This window comes from Falco biarmicus, chromosome Z, assembly GCF_023638135.1.
Source record: "Falco biarmicus isolate bFalBia1 chromosome Z, bFalBia1.pri, whole genome shotgun sequence".
Taxonomy (NCBI): Eukaryota; Metazoa; Chordata; class Aves; order Falconiformes; family Falconidae; genus Falco; species Falco biarmicus.
In genome coordinates this window covers 47,165,812-47,184,613 of record NC_079311.1, presented here as the reverse complement: position 1 = coordinate 47,184,613, position 18,802 = coordinate 47,165,812, and positions in this window count along the sequence as shown.

Here is an 18,802-nt window from a genome sequence, read left to right as displayed (position 1 = left end):
GAAGTTATAGTCAGCAACCAGTCCATAAGGGAAACTTAAAGTGGCAGAAGTAGTACTCTTTATCACTTCTGCATGTTTCAACTGTTCAAATTGTGCTGTGAAGATTCTTACTTTTCATTTTAATCCTCAAGCATTTTTAATCTATTGGAACAGTTCTCCTCGGTCAAGTCTTGTAGATACAATTTTAATAAAACTATTAGTTTATTAGCTACAGTTTAATAAAACATTAACTGAAGCATATTTATTTTTTCATACATTCCTTTCAAAACAAAGTAAACAACTATGTTCATTTATCTGTAGAATCTTGATGATTTTTGATATCTTGTGGTTCATTTCCATTTCTACCTTTTCCAATATAGTTTAACTGTTCAGAAAGGTAATATATCAAGATATCTACTAGTTTAAGTAAAAATTTTTATACTGTATGCATAAGTTGTGTTTTATGTAGCACATTTACTTTGAAAAAAATATATGGAGAATTTTATCATTACCTAAACCATTGCTAGTTTTTAATATACATGATATCAGGTAAGTCTTAATAATTTCAGTAGAATTCAGCCATGATAATTTTTACACCAACACCTTGATTATTTCACTCAGATAACAAAAATACTTTATTATGAAAGAGTTTGAATCTCATGACCTTTCTTGTAAAGTTATTTATTGTAATAAAACTTTTTTGTTTGTTTTAGTGAAATAATGTTTTGATATTTCATTTTGAATCAAAGAATAATGGATGAATTTTCATTACTCTTTTACTTCAAGCTTTGGAGGCAGGATTCAAAACTACTTTCTTCCTGAATGTATGTGTTAAAAATAGCTGTGCTAGACTATCCTTTAATCAGTATTCTTTAGAATCACTCTCTTATTAGTTCATCTGGCATTTGAAATAGAAGCTGATAATCAAAACGTTAATCTACACTTTCTCTTCATAATCTAGTTGTGTTTAAAATAACAAGAAGTTATTTGTTAGGCCGTTTTGTTATATTCCTTGCATTTTTGCTATCAGTAAGAAAAAAATAAAACTTTCAAATGTCTGTTGTAAAGCTATGTTCCATCTCCTTGTTTGTATTCTTTTCTCATAAATCCTACCAAACAGATGTATATGCTCATTGTCATCTGTATTTGTCACTGTACAAGCTGTCTCTTGCCAGTTTTTCAGCATGTTGTTAGACATGAATTAATTGTGAGCTGTCAGTCCTATATTTTCTTTACATCAGAGCAAATATGACTACCATTCCTGAATGAAAAAGTCATCCAAATAGTAGTCAGAGTAGTAAAGAATTTATCTGGTCATCTGTAACTTGATGTTTACTCAATATCTCTGCTTTCCATTGTTGGGCATTTTGGGTGGGGGAGGAGCAGGGGAAGAATATATTACTGTATTCCATTCTCGTGGGAAAAATAATCACACATTTATACAAACACCCCCATATTCTATATGCTTTTAAATAAGATATTTCATTTTTTCCTGTGTTTTTTAATGTCTTTTATTACACTGAAAGTTAAGCTCTATGGGCTATCAGAGGGCTGAGTTATTGGCCAATTATCTCATCATAAAACTGTTCACAAGAGATAATACATGGATAGTGCATAAATCTAAAGACCGTATTCACTGTCACTTCATATATCCAGGTGAAACAGAATTAATCATCATAATCGAGTTGTCCGTTACCACATCTGCAATGGAAAACTGTGTTCCTTTCACACATGCACATTTACACATCTTCAACAAACTGGTATAACTCAGTCATATAGACAGTGGATTAATACTGGACCAATGACTTACAAGTAGGGAATGTGGCAAATACATTACAAAAATCCATTTACTGAAAAAACCCTCCAGTCCTCACTTCAAGAATTTATCGTCTGTGGCTAAAGATACATGATGCTGTAAAAGATCCATTTTTTCTTCAATTTTTTCAATACTTGGTATTCAGCAAAGCCAATCTACTCCGAATAGTTCCAAATAATGCTTATAACTTTGTAGTATAAAATAGCTATCTCTACAACACACATTACCTTATGAAAGAGAATCAATAGGCATTAACTTTTGTAAGTTAACATTGTCCTTTCAAACCGTACATTGTAAACTTTCTTGGTGTGTGACAGATTCTACTGCTATTGTCAGAAACATAGGGGTCTGAAGGTGAAAGCAGCAATAAACAATACAAATGTCACTTTGACACTTCCAAGTGTTTGCTATTAGTTTGCAGCCCTATAATATCTACTAATGTTGTTTTATCAACTTAATGCAACATTGATGGATGCTGTTTTCTCCCTTTCTTCTTCAAGTATGCTCACAAGGCCTTTTCAAACCTGAACACTCCAATTTTCTTCTGAATGTACCCAGATACATACTGTTCTACTAGTCTTCTGAGAGCAAGGAAAAAACAAATGGCAGTGATTTGACACGCACTGTCACTTGTTCTTACTACCTTACTTTATTCATTCATGTCATAGAGACTAACTGCACCACATTGCTTTCTTATCTGAGTGCTGCTAACATACCCAAAGAAAATAAAAGTTACTCCTGAGATTAAGATTCATCCAGATATTGTCATATATCCAGTATAGCTGGTGTTACTGTCTGTGATCTATCCTGAAATTTTCCACGTATAATAACTACCTTCATCTGTCCAGAGCCCTAATCATCATTTATCTTTCACAGTAAAATGCTGCATGCATTCTGAAACTGATATAGCTAATTCGGCTAGCCCGAGGTAAAAATAATAATTATGGTAATAAAATGATTGGGGGAGGGGGGGGGGGAAGACTTTGGAGATTCTGTTTTTGAACCACAGATGTCTTTTGCTTCAGGAAAGAAACATTTGTTGTTTCCATGAAATAGACAATAAAAATTTTGCCTTTTAGCCTCTGAAAAATTCTGTTTTGCACATGTTTGGCAGAGATGCAATAGAATTTGGTTGATAGTTTTGCCAGAGCTTTACTTCCTCAGCTGGAACCATGAGGCAAAGCCTGCCTCTCACCTTCGGATGTTGCACTGGTATGTTAGATGAGTCTATATCCACAGACTCCTGAAATATTATCAGGCTGAGCATAGCAGAATTTAAATTTCCATACATTATGTTTTGTTATCTATAGTCTGTAAGTACAATGCTCAGCAAAACTGGGTTAATATGAAACAACAATAAAACTGAGCTGCACTAGCATATGCTTGAATTTGCCATTAAATCAGATGAGGGGAAGTTTATGTCAAAATAAGCCCATCTCTTGGATTTCAACATTATCCTTGTGATATTCCAGCTTCAAGTTGGGAAGCACAACCTGACACCCTTACCTCGAGTTATGAGTCTCATCTAGCCCTTCCTCATAAAATAAATGTAGAAGAGATAGTGGCCATGCCTCCTTCTTCTTTATATACCACATTTCAGTGAACAGAGCCTTTATTCTGTTCCTACAAAAGCTGGGTGTAATTCTGTCTAAAAGGAGCTGAACACACAGTTGTCATACCTTATAAAGAGGACACAAGTCCTTTATTTTGAAACGGTTTCAGCATTGGAAAAATTAAAAAAAAATATTTGGACAGCGGAGGAAAAGGGATCCATTCCAGAAATTATTCATTAGATTCAATAACTCAATGTTGTTATATGCTCCAAAGAACACTTAGTTATTTCATTATTAAATATTGTAATACCTACTTGTATGCTAATTTATCAGCTTTCTTTGAGAAATCCTGAACACCCTGATGTCAGTGGGGTTTTGACCATTGACTTGAAAGGAGTCAAGGTTCTGTGGAAAGCATTAACCTGCAGAAGATGGTCCCAACAAAGGAGAAATTGTGTTGCTTGCTCCATTTCTGATGACTTGTCATTCAAATACATTCTCTTTGTGCAGTTACAAATTACATCAACTGGTGTTGTGGAACTATTTTTCTTAAATGAGCCCTAGAAGGCCTCATCCTTATTATCCCAAGGAAAACAAGAAAGTGAAAATGAACTTTCAGAGGGAAAATTCGATGAACAAATAGCACTGCTATGAAGTCCCTGTTAAAGCAGTCGTAAATTAGTCTTATCACTTAGCCAAAGTGTCTTCTTCCAAGAATCTCTGGTCTCTGCTGAAACAACAAAACTTTAATCCTTTTTGATTTGTTTTTGAATATTTTGGATTCTGAAAACTGTATAACTTTCCCTCATACAAAACAACATGACTTGATATATGTAAAAGGTCCTGTCAGATCTGATAACATTGTTATTTTAAGAGCTTCCAGATTTTTTTGATGTTTTGTGAAGTTAACTTAAAAGACTGCCAGCAACAAACTAATGAGCTTCATTCAAGTAATCCTAGGTAATAAAAAGAAGCTGAAGTGTATTTTCATGAGTGTCAAGTACAGTATCCAACTGCACATATGCAATCTCAGTGGCTTTGGCAAAATTAAAGGAAAAATATGCATAACCAAAGTGACTTGAGTAGCAAGTATGTGGCAAATGCAAGAGAAATGGGATTTTTGCTATGCAGGGAAAAGGAAGCCTACAAACAGATGATTGACTAGAGACTGCAGCTTGGCAGCATACACAGCTTGCTGCACTGACAAGAAGTTTTCTGATATGTGTCTACTTTATATTGTAAATTGTTACAGAAGGAAGAAGGAAGAAAAGCTGAAGCTGCATTTTCCTAGGTATAATAATAAGTTTCTGAAGACACAAGAATGTGAGAGATTGTTAAGCTTTCATTGAACTCAGTTGTGTAACATGTACACACCTGATACTTATCTTTCCCATTGGAGAAATATAGTCAGATCTTCCTCCAGCTTGACTATGAATTTGTGCCTTCATGTCAGTGAAATTATACCTGCTGAATATCTAACCTACTGTGCATATCTCCACACATGGTGTTGTTTTAGGAAATAAGCACCCATAAGTCTGGCGTTTTCAATTTCTGCCTTTTTCCCCACCTACCCACCCCCCTTTCCATATCTGTTCCTGTTTTCTGACAGTTCATTTCAATATTGAGTCAATAGTGCTGTTGATCTGACAGACCTCATTTTAAAACAGTGTATTGTGTTTCTTTCTTTCAAATCTCAGAGTTGTCTTCCACTGCAAATCTCTATTTCTTTTCTACAAGGGTACTGGTAGGAGACACATTTTGATAAAGTGAGAATAAGAATAGTGCCTTGGGATTTTTCTCCTATCTTTACATGTTTTAATAGATGAAGTTTGTGTAAAATAACACTACCTCTTCCACAAAATGCCTATAACACTGTGAAAAAAAATAGGAATCACTCCCCAGACCTATCCCAGTGCTTTTCACATACACTATGGATAATATATTTCACTTTACCAGGGATAACATACAAACATGACTTAATACAGACAGCCAAACATTCCATGTTGTGTGTTCTAAAGACTTCTACATACAGAACAAGGTATAAGATGAGATGCTGTGCAAAAAGCACATTTGCTTTCTCCTAAGAAAGATATTGCAGGGGAAAAAAGAGTCTTCGGGGCAACATTGTGTTGTTTACAGGACAAAAAAGCAAAAAGGATGTACAAAACAGATTCAGACTGGTCTGAATCTAAGCACCAACATTAAAATCTCTTAAGCTTGCTGCCAAGGTGAAGAAAAGATGATTTTTTTTTAATAACAGAGGAAACCCCAAAGATTTGCAGCAAAGGACAAGTGTTTACAAAGACTGGAATAAAGCTAAGTAAATACCTCTGTTCCCAAGACAGTCATATTCTAAGAAGAAACCATGAGCAAAGAGGTGCACAGATTTGCCTGCTACAAGATGCCTTCTGTGGTAACCTCTGTCTGCTGGCCTCAAGGGAAGGGACATTTGTAGTGAAGCATGGTTTTAGGCCAGGTGCTTTGTAACGTTAGTCCAGTGCATGCAAGGAGGTGGTGAGATGGTATGAAAACAAATGAAGTACCCACTTAGGCTGTGGAACCAGGCTGTGGTCTATGCTGTGCACTGTTAGCTTTCTGAATGACCCCTGCTAGTGCCACCAGGCAAGTTGCTGGTATTTTGATTGAAGAAGAAGAGAAATTAGGGATACTTGTGCTGATGGCAAGGTTACTGGGGCATTGCATATACACAGGAGAGAAGAAAACCAGAGACACCTCTGTGGTATAGGGAGCTGAGGGTTATAATTTCACAAAAGGATTTCTGTATGTATCTTTGATGGAAAGGGTGTTATCTTCAAGGAAGATTAATTCAGCATCCTCTGAGGACGTTGCCACACTCTGTAGAGGAGCAGGTGATACTTTCTGAAAATGTTAACCTGAAGTTGCCTTTATTTTTTTTTGCTTTTCAGGAATTTTTTTCAATTCACTTTAAGTGTCCTGCTGTGGTTAATAGATTGCTATTGTATCACAGCTAGATGTTCTAAAGCTTTTCCATATAAGTGATTATGATACTGCAGTCACAACAGTATGAAATTTGTGCAGGTGAGTTAATTACCCAGTTTGTCTTCCCACCTCTTGTTGACCTCCAGCTTATACCCTGGTAGAAACACAGCGAAAACATATAATGCCTTGACGCTGTGCAAACAGAGTTCAGCAACCACTAAAACATTGATGAGTTATCAACACTGGTTTGGTCACAAACCTAAAGCACAGAACCATATGGGATACTATAATGAAAATTTACACCATCCCAGACAGACAGAGTACAATACGAAAAGAAAGATGTGTAGGCCTTAAAAAAAACCAAAAAAACAAAAAAACCCCAAAACACCAGTGTGGCAAAATAATCCTCCAAGTAATGAAAACAGTGAAAAATAATTTAAAAACAAAACCAAAAAACATTCCATGAGAATCTGTGTATATACGTTGAAACAAAGTCCTGTGAAGTTTGGTCTGTTTCTTCCTCCCTCTTGTCTTCTTTGGAGGTTAGATATCTTTCACTTTTGCTTTAATTGTTTGGAACATAACAGCATGATAAAAGTTTTTTTATGGAAATTTCTCACAGCAACACAATCAATCATATTTCCAACTCATTCACCGTCTTGAGCCCCTGAGCCTCAAAGACTTCTCTTCTATGGAGCTTACTTGTTAATTTAGCACTGATCAAAGGCTAAAACATTTATCATGCTTATTAGTGAATAAACCTAGCAGCAGGTATCCCAAGTGAGGAAGCAAATCCTCATTTCCTGCAAGAATGAATTGGAAATCATCCAAAGTGCTTGCAAACATTTTCCAGGAGTGACGAATTGTCAAAAAGAAAGCAGCTGCTAGAAGTCGCAGCTCTAGGGTTGGGAGGAATGAAAAAAAAAAGAAAAAAAAGAACAGCATCTTGAAGAAGTATCTTCAGACTACCCCATGGGGATATTCTACAGTTTCATTTACTGTAATTGCCTCTGAAATCCTGTATCAGCTGACCTTAGAACCAAGTTACAAAGTAATGGTATAAACTACTGTGGTTATTAATGTTCAGAGAAATGGAAATTCTTCACACTTGCTCCTCTAAAGCCCCAATCTTTTTTAATTCTTAAAAATGCATGTTGACATGTTGAAGAGGGTTGTCTAAAGCATCTGTACAAACCTACTTCAATTTGACTGCAGGAGAAGTAGCAAACCCTGGTGCATATGGATCTGCCTTTAATAATACATAGCAGAGGGTAAAAAAGGACTGCATTGTTCTTGGGTTCACCACTAAACATTTAGACCCAGCTGCAAATAGGGTAACCTGGCCGCAAAAGTTTCTTGGGGGAACTGGGATCTTGATAAACCTACTGAGCTAAAACTCAAAAGTACGAACTGACTTGGTCTGTCTGATGAAGGCAATCCCATTAACAGTTTTTGATTTGTCCTACTTGATATTTACCCAAAGTTGTTATTCCATGTCTTATTAAATGGTCTTCCCTTGCTTGCCTATTAACATTTGGACACCCAGTTGATCTTGCTTTATCTTCCACCTGAACTCCATCCTGCCTTGCTGTTTGCAGACATTTATCTCTCTCTCATTGAAACCTGTTAGCTCCCAAATACTTCAGTGTTTTCTCTCTCTGTGTTCATCCTTCAGACTTCAGTGCTGTGACTTAGCTAACTACTTATCTATCTTGATATGCTGCCCAGGAGAGCAAAGAAAGTAGAATTATCACAATATTTGCCTTTAAAGTTTACCAGTACACTGCTGCTTTATAGTAAAAGTATGACACTGCATGCATACTTTTTCAGCTGCTATTATCTGCCACACTTATAGAATAGAATAATAGAATCATTTAGGTTGGAAAAGACCTTTGAGATCATCAAGTCCAGCTGTTGACCCAGGACTGCCAAGTCCATCACTAAACTGTGTTGCCAAGCACCGCATCTATGCGTTTGGTGATGTTTGGATGGTGATTCTACTGCCTCCCTGGGCAGCCTGCTCCAATGCTTGACCACCCTTTCAATGAATAAATTTTTCCTAATATCCAACCTAAACCTCCCCTGGTGTAATGTGAGGCCACTTCCTCTTGTCCTGAAAGACTTCAACGGAAGGGCAGACTACCCAACAATCTTTACAGAGTATGTGTCTACCTCTATGTGCTGCATAAGAAAGGAAAATTACATTACAGAAGAACCAGTAGGTGTTCTGGTTTCGTATGGCTGTCCTTGGTAAAGTGATTTTGTCAGTTGATTTTGTGCAATTGATAATAAGTATGTTATAAATTGTGAAACTCAGTAGAAAACTCAGTACAGCATATTGGCTGGCACAGACAGAACTATGGCTTTATACCATTCTTACTAGTGGATATTACTTTATAGGATTTTAAAAAATTTTCTTTTTGCCTGAATTTCTTTTCACAATATGAACCCTGCAGTGTTCTGTCCACCAGCTCACTCATGCAAGATGCTTCAGTCTCTCAGTCCCCAGTGAGAGTTTGCTCTGGAGAAATTTTCAGCTTAGAACTGACAGATATGAAAGATCCTTGTTGCTGTCTATGTTGACCAGTATCCCCAATGGCAGAAACTTGTGCTGTTTGAAAATACTTTGCGCTGTATTAAATCAAGTTTATTAGTGAGAATATAGTTAATTATTTCTATGATAAATATTACAGACCCATAGAAATTATGTGTATCCCTTCCTATGTAGAGAGGAAACCACCCATAGCCAAGTTTTCTTATATTTGTAGTTCTTTTTCTTTTCACTTAATATTCAGTGCCTATTTTCATGCCAAGGTGGGGAAGAGGTAAAAAAACCACACAAGTTTCAGTTTTTGCACTGAATGTCCTATGTAGTCCTGAGCAGCAAGTATGTCCAGATATAGTGTACGTGAATGCAAAAGCTATGATATATTAGTTTAAGGGTAGGATTTAAATGGTGAATTCTTTTAATGTCTCCACATTATCGAAAGTTCATGGGCTTAAATATGGACTTTCAGCTGTTACAAGAAGAGTCCCAATTATATAGACAGACATGCCAGCTGAAAAAAAGACCTGTAAAGACTAATTTATAACACATAGAAATTCCTTTTATTTATGCAGTGGATCTTAACATTCTATGTCCTCCTGCTGATGAGAAGTGTGGTTGTAAATTTAAGACATTGCACTTTGTCTTCTAATTTATATTCTCTCAAATAGAAAACAAGGAGTCATGTGGAATCATATCAAGTCTCCTGATTCCTCTGGTGTCATCAGAACTCCCTGTTAAGGTTCCTCTAAGAAACAGATTAAAAATATGAGAGGTAACAGCTGTTTAAACCAAAAAACTGTCCAACCCCAAACTTGAGAAATCATGTTTAATGTTCCCTCCTCACCTTATTTTTTTTATTGTGACCTACATGAGTACAAATTGCAGTGTTAGACATTTCAACCTAACAATAAAAACAATTAATGGCTTAAAAATGTTAATTCCATGAAATATACATTTTTTATTTATTGAAACTGTCATAACATTCATTCCCTCTATTTTTTAAAAATCAGATAATTTTGCCACGAACTAAAGCAGAAATCCTGCACTAACTTAAATAACTGTTAATTCTTGAGAAGGATTATGAAGTTTGGGGATGACTAATGCCTACGTAAGGTCAGAATAAGTTCAAATTATTCCTTACTTTTATTGAGTATTTTTTTAGTATAAACAGAGGCAAAGCAGGAGATACTTCAGTGCTGTAAGCCAAGTAATTGACATACTGTTTTGAAGTTTAGAAAATCAATATAAATTTCTGATACTGATACTTAAAATGTATATTGAAATATTATTGTTATGGTCTGCTAAGCAGATAAAGACAGACGTACACATATGCATTTTGAACAAAAACCACAAACTTGACAGTAAGCGCTATTCTGTTGTGAAATAATCTCCATAAGGAAATGGTAGAAAAGCTCCACCTCTAGGAATATTTACAGTTTTACTACACAAAGCATTGGAAAAGATACTGTAGGGAACAATTTTGTACTGACAGCAGCCTGGACTAATGTGCCATTCCCTTTCTGTAACTTCTATCGTATCTGCAAAGAATGTGTTTCAGTTACTCTATTTAAAGTTGTCTTTTGGATTTCCCATAATCTACCACAGACTTTGATTACAGCATACATTTTAATAGTTGAGAATATGGACTCTGAAAACAATGAGTTGTATAGTAACCTGAATAATTAAAATTGAACTATATTGACTATAACATTGTCAAATGTACCAAGCTTCCTTCATGCTTATCAAACATGTTTGCATGTGCATTTGAATATGGTACAAGTATCCATATAGCATTCCCTTCCTTTCAACAAAAACTGTGGGCTACCCATTAAAAACAATGTGACATACAAACTATTTTGACTTGAGAATTACTGTTGCAAGTATAATAATGGAAGTAAGAAAATTACTTCAAAAAGGACCATCCAGTTGCCCCCTCAATAATCCCCCCAAAGATATAAATGTTACTGTTCCACAGACATCAAATATTATTTTCTCAGTTTTTTCCCCATGTTTTTGTGTAGTCACTATTTCCCCACACTCAGCTTTTTAGCTGGATTTAAAATGGTATTATTTTGTACCTTTGCTCCATTCCTGTGCATGATTGAAAGGGCAGGGTACAGAAGAGATCCCAAATTAGCCACCACTGTATACCTGAATGCAGTCCTACATGGGGAAGTATTGGAGGTAGCCATTCTGCATTTCAAATACCTGTAGCTTTCTCTCTTAACCCATACTTAATTTCCTTGGTGGCCTAATAAGAAGGGCTGTGACGTTTTTATCGCCCAATCTCTTTCTATTTTTATTTTGCCCTCACATTTCTGAGTATTTCCAACTCACCATTTTATTTCCAACTACTGCAGCCCATCATAGTAGAGGATCAAGATCTGTGTAATGTCAGAGCTAGGTCAAGATTTCCCAAAAGCCAGTGGCTCCTTCCACTGACATCAGCTGCGTCAACTTTTGTTGTTACTTACTGTTTCCTCTATTATTAAGGAATTATTTTATGGTAAGCACTTACATTCCAACAACAAGAAGACAAGAAGAATAATTTTAGTGTCAGCAACATTGTTTTTTGGGAGACACCTGTTGTTCAGTTTGGATCAGTACCTAGCATAAACAGACATTTTTCCATCCTACTTATTGTGGCTGTTGATTATAATTAACTGGAGCTTATTAAGAAAAAGTATATGTTGTGCAGTAGCAGACATCTTGTTCAATATAATAATTTAAATTGGGAAAACTCATCTAATCAGTCCTTTTTCAGTGGAAGAGGACTAATAATGAAAAAATAACTAGTGGTTTGTAGACCAGTGCTTTAAGGCGCTGAGGCCACAGTGCATTGATCTTTGAGATGTGTATGTGTATCCTTCATTAGCTAATGACAGGGCAAAACAGAGGAAGGTGAGTTTAAATTCCATTTGACACTGACACTGAACCACCTAAGGGCTAGGGTTTTTGTAGACATCTTTGGAAAATAATAAACATTCATATGGCTTGGTGGTTTTGTGAATCAGATTATATCAATAATAATAGCACATGAGCCCTTGTTAGCCATGGCCAAGCAGTGAGGTGGCTAATAGACTGAGTAACTTTGGCAAAACAGGCAAAATCTTACAGGTTAAGTAATTCATTTCCTTAAACAGCAATGGCGTAACTCTTGTAGTCACTACATTGTCAGTGGTCCCTGGTTTTCAGTTCCAATGATGTCACTTGCTTGTCCCAAAGGCTGAGCCTAAACCCAGAATATTAGCACTCCTCTTCTGCAGCAATATGTCAGGCAAGAACTGAGAAACTCAGCTGAATTTTCTTCCAGGTTACTGAGGGTTCAGGTCATGTATTTGGTTGGGTTTTTTTTTCTCTCTGCAATATCAATTGCAGTAACTATATATCAGGAAAAGGTTGTGCAAATAGCTGATGAAAGGTGGCTGTTCCTCACCTGACATCACAATTCAGAACACTTTTGCATTCTACAAATTCATTATGGTAAAAGATAAGCAAACAAGCAGAAACCATTGAGACTTTTTGGTACATAGATAATGTAAAGTTAAACGTAAACAGATATAGGAAGTGGAGTGTATTTTGTCTATATGCATCTGAATATTAACCACTCTTTATTAACATAGGTTAACTGAAAATAGGTAGGAGACCTGATTAATCTTATTCATGGCTTTGCTTTTTACTTAACTGTATCAGCTTAGAAGAAGTACAAACCAACATACTGAGTTATGAAGTTTAGCAGGAGGTTGTGCAGAGATATTTCATCTGTGCAGATAGAAATACGCTAGACAGAAGGACATAAAAGTTCTTATAGCAGATCCAGTTTAAGGAGAGTCACTAGATAAGTGCCTGAACCTAATTTTTTTTTAAAAGGGTGAGGGTGACAAGCTAAGTTTAACATTGCAAGTTAATTATTGTGCTTGTGAAAAAGAGAGGAAAAACTCTCTCTGCTGTCGCAAAGGACATCTCAAGTTAAATCTTGATTATGTTCATAAAAGGCCAGATGAATATTTTAAACCTATGGAAAGAGATCCAACAATTTAATATTTGAGCCATGAAGTTCTTGTATTCACAGCAATGTCTAAAACAACAAAATGACTAATAATATTTCAAGATTATGTTTCTCATTAGAAATTTGCATTTCTTCTCATTAGGTTTGATTCATCTCTCCCTGAAATCAATAGAAGCTTCTATTTTGGCATGAGAAGACAGGCTTTTTGCAGTCACTTTTACTGTGGCTACTCATACAGACTACTCTCACACCTCAGGTTCCAGAGCTCGGTGGTGCACCTTATTGTAGCGCCTAAAAAATACATCAGGGGTTTCTGTTACAGGTGCTACGGTAAATGTACTTTTTAATATTGCTGTGTATTCCTTCCTCAGATTCCTTGAGACCTAGTAGATCTATCTTGTCACTCTGGAGTTTCCCCTGTTATGATGAATTTATACCATTCTCGTTTGCATCCTTGCCATGAAGGATTATCTTATGTAGATGAGTGCATTATCCATGGAAAAAGTTTAATAGGTTACGATTCAGAGTTAGCGAATTCTAGACAACAAAAATAAACAATTTCTACTAGAAAAAAAAATCCACATTAAAAAGGAATCTGTTCTTGAAATAGCTGAGACTCCATTTGTGTAAAGTCTGTGCCAATGCTGAAGGACTCTTTCAAACACTGTTAGGTGAAACAGAATTATAGTTGAAGAATGGCTTGAGGCAAAGAATTAATGAAAAAACTAACCTGTTGTGAAACCCAGCAAATTAGGAGCTATAAAATGGGTATTATATTTAGAAGTGTTAAAGCTCGTTTGAGTTTTTAGATTTCAAGATGGGAAGTAAGATGTACTCAATAGAGTACATGTGTTACCTCTTAACTTAAAATTGTCAACACATTTCTGACCTTGAAAACTGTCCAAGGGGAAAAAACAAAAGAAATTAATATAGTGGGAAGGTAAGTGAAAGTTCTGACCTCAAAACAATTAAATGATAGTTATTCTGTTGGCTGGCATGTTTTTCATTTTTCTAGAGCCTTTTGCTCCCTAGATGGTTTCAGAAAAGGTAAAGTTGCTATTGCTCAGAGACATAACATATCCTAATGAGAATGACTGTTAAACAAGCACTTTCAAAACCAGTCAAAACTGACAATACTTAATGCTTGAATTATGGTTTTTATTTACTTACTCATTTAAGTATTATTATCCATGTATTCCACACTTCAGTAAGGAAGAGGTGTCCATTTCATGTTTCTTCCTTCAGGCAGAAGAAAGGAAGGCATCTGGCCCAGTTCCCCTGATTTGGTGCTCAGGTAGAGCAAGGTCAGTGAGTGGTTATGGCATGCAACATTCAGGAAATGTCAGAAACAATTAGAGGAAGAGGGCAAAAGCACACTGCAATAAGGAGGGGGAAATGACTGTGCATATCTGCAGTCATTAGCTCTAGAAAAAAAATGCAACCCTTCATTCAGTTGCAATGTTGGAAAAGAAACTGGAATGCAAGAGTGCTGTCCTTATGGATATATGCTGGTATCAGCATAAGGCGGCATTAGTTGAAAAGAAAAACAACCTCCTGTCAGTAACACTCAGCTACCTAGGATATAGTGAATATAATGCTGATTTAAAACCTTATGCCCAAAAAAAAAAAAAAAAAAAAGAAAAGGAAGGTGATCAATGTGTACTCCAGCAGCAACAATCTTCGTACACATACAATACAGATGAGCACTGATGAATGGATATTCAACCAACATGAGATGCCATACTTCCATGTAAGTCAATGGTGATGAGCAGCAAAGTCACTCTTATCAATGAGTCTGTCCTACTGTCCATCAATACATATACTACACCAAATTAGGCATGCCTGAATTAATATGTCCAGATGTGCCTACACAGGCGAGTCATGGATGTAGAGGGATGAGACATGAAGATTCATTATAATCACATGTACCTTGGTGAATAATGAAAGCAAAAAAAACCATTTAAATATGGTGAACCACATCAATTGCAATTATATTGCTTACTCTGAGCACTTGAAGTATCACTACATTTAAGTCAAAAAAAGCTAGATTGAACAAGTTTTATCTTAAGTTCCTGGAAGACAACTGGGACAGAGTAAGCTATGTTTTCTTTTTATACAATGTAGTCTGAAGTAAGACCCTAGCATGTGCCACAACATTAAAGAGTCTTTGGCAGGTTTACATCCCTTTTGAAAAAATGCTGACAGCTAGATATCATAGAGTTGTTGCTTTCATATGCAAATCTCAGCTTTTGTGCCTGGTTCCCATCAACAATTCAGAAAATAAATTGCAGAGGTTTTTTAATTAAAATGTTTTAACAATAAAACCTGAGAAAAGCAATCCTGAAGTCTCTTTGATGTAACGAAAGATAAAATACAGTGACAATTTTGCTAATGTATGTGAAAGGTGCCATTTATTTCCTTTTCCAATAATTGAGTTTAATGTCAAATCACAGATCAGTTCATTATCAGTCAGAGCTAGCAGCAGCTTCCCCAACTTAAGTGTATTTTGAACTGAGGTGTAAATCTCAGATTGGGTTGAATGGTCATGTTTTTCAGATAGTCTTGGGTAGTAAATCAGGAACTTCACTTAGAAACAGATTTATTTGAACAGTTTAACAAGCAGACATTGATAAAGAAACTTTTTTTCTTTGTCAAGAGGAATAATTGCCAGCAACCTGAGTTTTAACACGAGGCAGGAGCTTGATCACTGAGCTAATTTATTTAATCAAGGAAAGTTCCTGAGACAGAACTACTGAATTTTGAACATATGAGCTTCAGAAAAGGTTACTAAGGGATGCATAAAACTTTAGGTATCTGAAGTGAAATGGGCAGCAGACCTAAAAAGAATCTTGGCATAGGCTAGTGGCATATGAATTTTATGTTTTAGCTTGATGTATCCAGAATCTTGTTAGGTTCTGATCCACAAATGTCATTTCACACCAGGCAGAGGGTTGATAGGTCAGTAAATTCTGAGAAAGAGGAAGCAGCCTGAAAAGAAACGATTGTCTTGCAGCCCTGTACAAAGAGTATGTATGAGCAGGGCTGGTGTTGTAAATGTTTAGTTATAGTTCCTTCCAGCAAAATATAAGATATAAAGTTAACTCAAGGGACTTTACTGCCTTTGACAGATTGAGCCTATATAATCTTCCCAGTCTTCAGTTACTCAGCATTTTGATACCTCTACTATTTTCAGATGCTTCCTAGGTTATGACAAGAATTCACAATAAAACTGAATGCTTTTACTACATGAACAGTAACCAAAAATGTCTTCCCCTGCTCGCTGTGAATTTATAAACCTAAATCTGTTAAACAAAGCAGGACAGGGAAGGAACAGGTCTAAGTAAAGTGTCGTTCATTCCAACATGTGAGCATTTTTGAGATAATCAGTTAGGACAAGAAAAGGAAATAGTTGAAGTAATGAGAGGACCAAACAGAAGACGCATAACAAAAAAAAAAGTCTTAAAACGTGATCCCTGCAAAACAAGTGAAAAGTCTGTTGCCTTTTGGTCATGCTCTCCACGGCAAACAAAGCAAGTGAAATAGGAAGACACAAAGAATAGAAGGATTCTTTTTTGTGCAGCTACGAACCCCACATAGTTGAGTTCATATGCATGCGCAGCTATGAATCTTCATTGGGGTCCTGTCTGAACAATTAATTGTCAGTTGCCTTCACTCATATCTGTTACCCAAAGCAGGTGGTGGCAGCTGCTCTCTACAGCAGATTCAGCCAAGGGGAGGAGTAGCAGTATTCACTCCACCATCTTTGCTGTATCAATACAAACTCCACCAGAGGACATCAACGTTGATCTACAATTCCAGAACAAGTCAGTGGAGGTCACCTGCATCTCCTTCAGTGCGTGAGCTAAATTTCTGCACACCTTATTACTCACCAACAGTATTTTTCCTATCTGTTCTAAGACAAAGGTGTTGAGAGAGCCATTAACCTTTTAAATTTTTTTATTTTTTTTTTACTGTCTGTTCAGTTGCTCATAGTTTGTACAAAGTGTTTTTGCTAGAGAAACCCACAACAAATTGATGGCAGTATTGAGAATTATTGGCAGAGGTAGACGACTAATGAATTCTCATTCCATGATGAAAAATTGAATCAAAATTTTTGAAGGAGGGGAGCATAGGTGAGATGATCAAAGCTGATTGCCTGCAAGATCATGGTTCAATGCATCAGTAATATTACCACAAATACCTGAATCAAAATAAAGAGTGTAGTGAAAAGTCTTGTCACATAATCACCTAGAGAGCTAGACATTAGAGAAATAGATGTTAAGCAATTAAAAACTTGTTTGTTGCCTTAGGCATGTTTCAGTTCATTGTTCATCAGCTCCATTGCTCTGTCTGTTCCGCTTAATGGTTCACTTGGCCGAATTTGGGACCAAAAAAGAAAGAAACAAATATAGTGTGCAAAAGAGAAAATTGTTACGTTTTCTCAGGGCATGCTGGCTGCAGGTCAGAAACCCTAAGGTCAGTATTTAGTATATGGACATATATACGCCCAGGGAAACATTTTATATCCAGTATTCTGATCACAATTGCTTTAGAATACGGCTCTGAAAATTTCAAAAGCAAATGGAGAATATAGCAGATCTTATTGGCAGTTAAATTTTAAGTCTGAACCTTTTCTAACAGAGGTTTTAACAAAGATACTCTTTATTGTTAGTAACATGAAAGAGCAATAAAGCTTTAGGTATTTAACTTCTGTTCACTTTACAGAAGAGCTACTCTGTGGAATCAGAATATCCCTCTGGCACAATATCCTACTTCTGGTAATGGCCAGTGGTAGACACTTCAGAAAGAAACAAGCTCACGTCTAGCTTAATTGTTACCCTGATATACCCCATCTTTAATTCATTAGCAGTTTGGAGACTGGCCTCTGGATCGAGTTCCCTTGACCTTGATGGAATTATTCTCCCCAAAGTTGTCCAGCCTTCTTCACCTCACATCACAAATGTGTTTTGCTTTCAACATTTCCAATAGTCCAGGTAAAAAATGAAATAACTTTACATTCTACTTATAAAGCTTATGGTGTTTTCCTTATTTTGACTTATTAAAGTCAATAGTCAGTAAAGTCTACCACCAAATTCAACTGAAAATGAGGTCAAAGGTGGGTTCCCAAACTTTCTGGTGCTCAGGAAAATTCGGTTGTCTACTTTTCTTTAGAAATGTGTACTCCTTCTTTACTATGCCTCTGACCATCTCATGGATCCCATATAGGTCAACATTCTATAGTTGGATCTGAATCACTCAGGATTTACAGCCTGAATAGACACAGAACTATTATAAATCTGAAGTCAAAATCCATTCTCATGAGACATATGTTTTTAGCTTGCAGGTCAAAGAGAACTGATCTGAAACAAATTTTAGCAGTTTTCCACAAGGATCAACTGAAATTATATTTTTCTTTTTCATTACTCTGCTTTACCATTTCTTTCCTCTACTAAATGAATGCTATAATATGTAGTTCTGTTCTGAGAGGAAAAGATATTTATTACTTAATTTGAAAATGCAAAAGTTAGTTAGTGGAATAGGTGATTCTGTAAGGCTTTTTGTTGTTTTTGTTTTGATGTAATGAATGCAGTTCCTGTGCAGTTCAGTGAAGCAAATATATAATTTAGATGCTCAAAGATTGTTATGGGGTTATTCAGATATCTGCAGACCTATGTCAGTGTAACAAACTAGTAAAACAAAATCTCTATCTTACTATACCAATATAGCATGTTTCTGCAATATCATTAACTTTGTTGCAGAGTTTCTTTTATCTGAAAGATGATTTACAGATGCCTGAGGAGATGAACTCCCTTTCCAAGCCCTTGCAAAGAGAAGATTAGAATAGGTTTGAAAGGATGTTGTAGGGGAAATTCATGGTGAAAAAAAAATCATTCTCAGACAGAATTAAATCAATTGTAAATGCTATTAGGAACAGC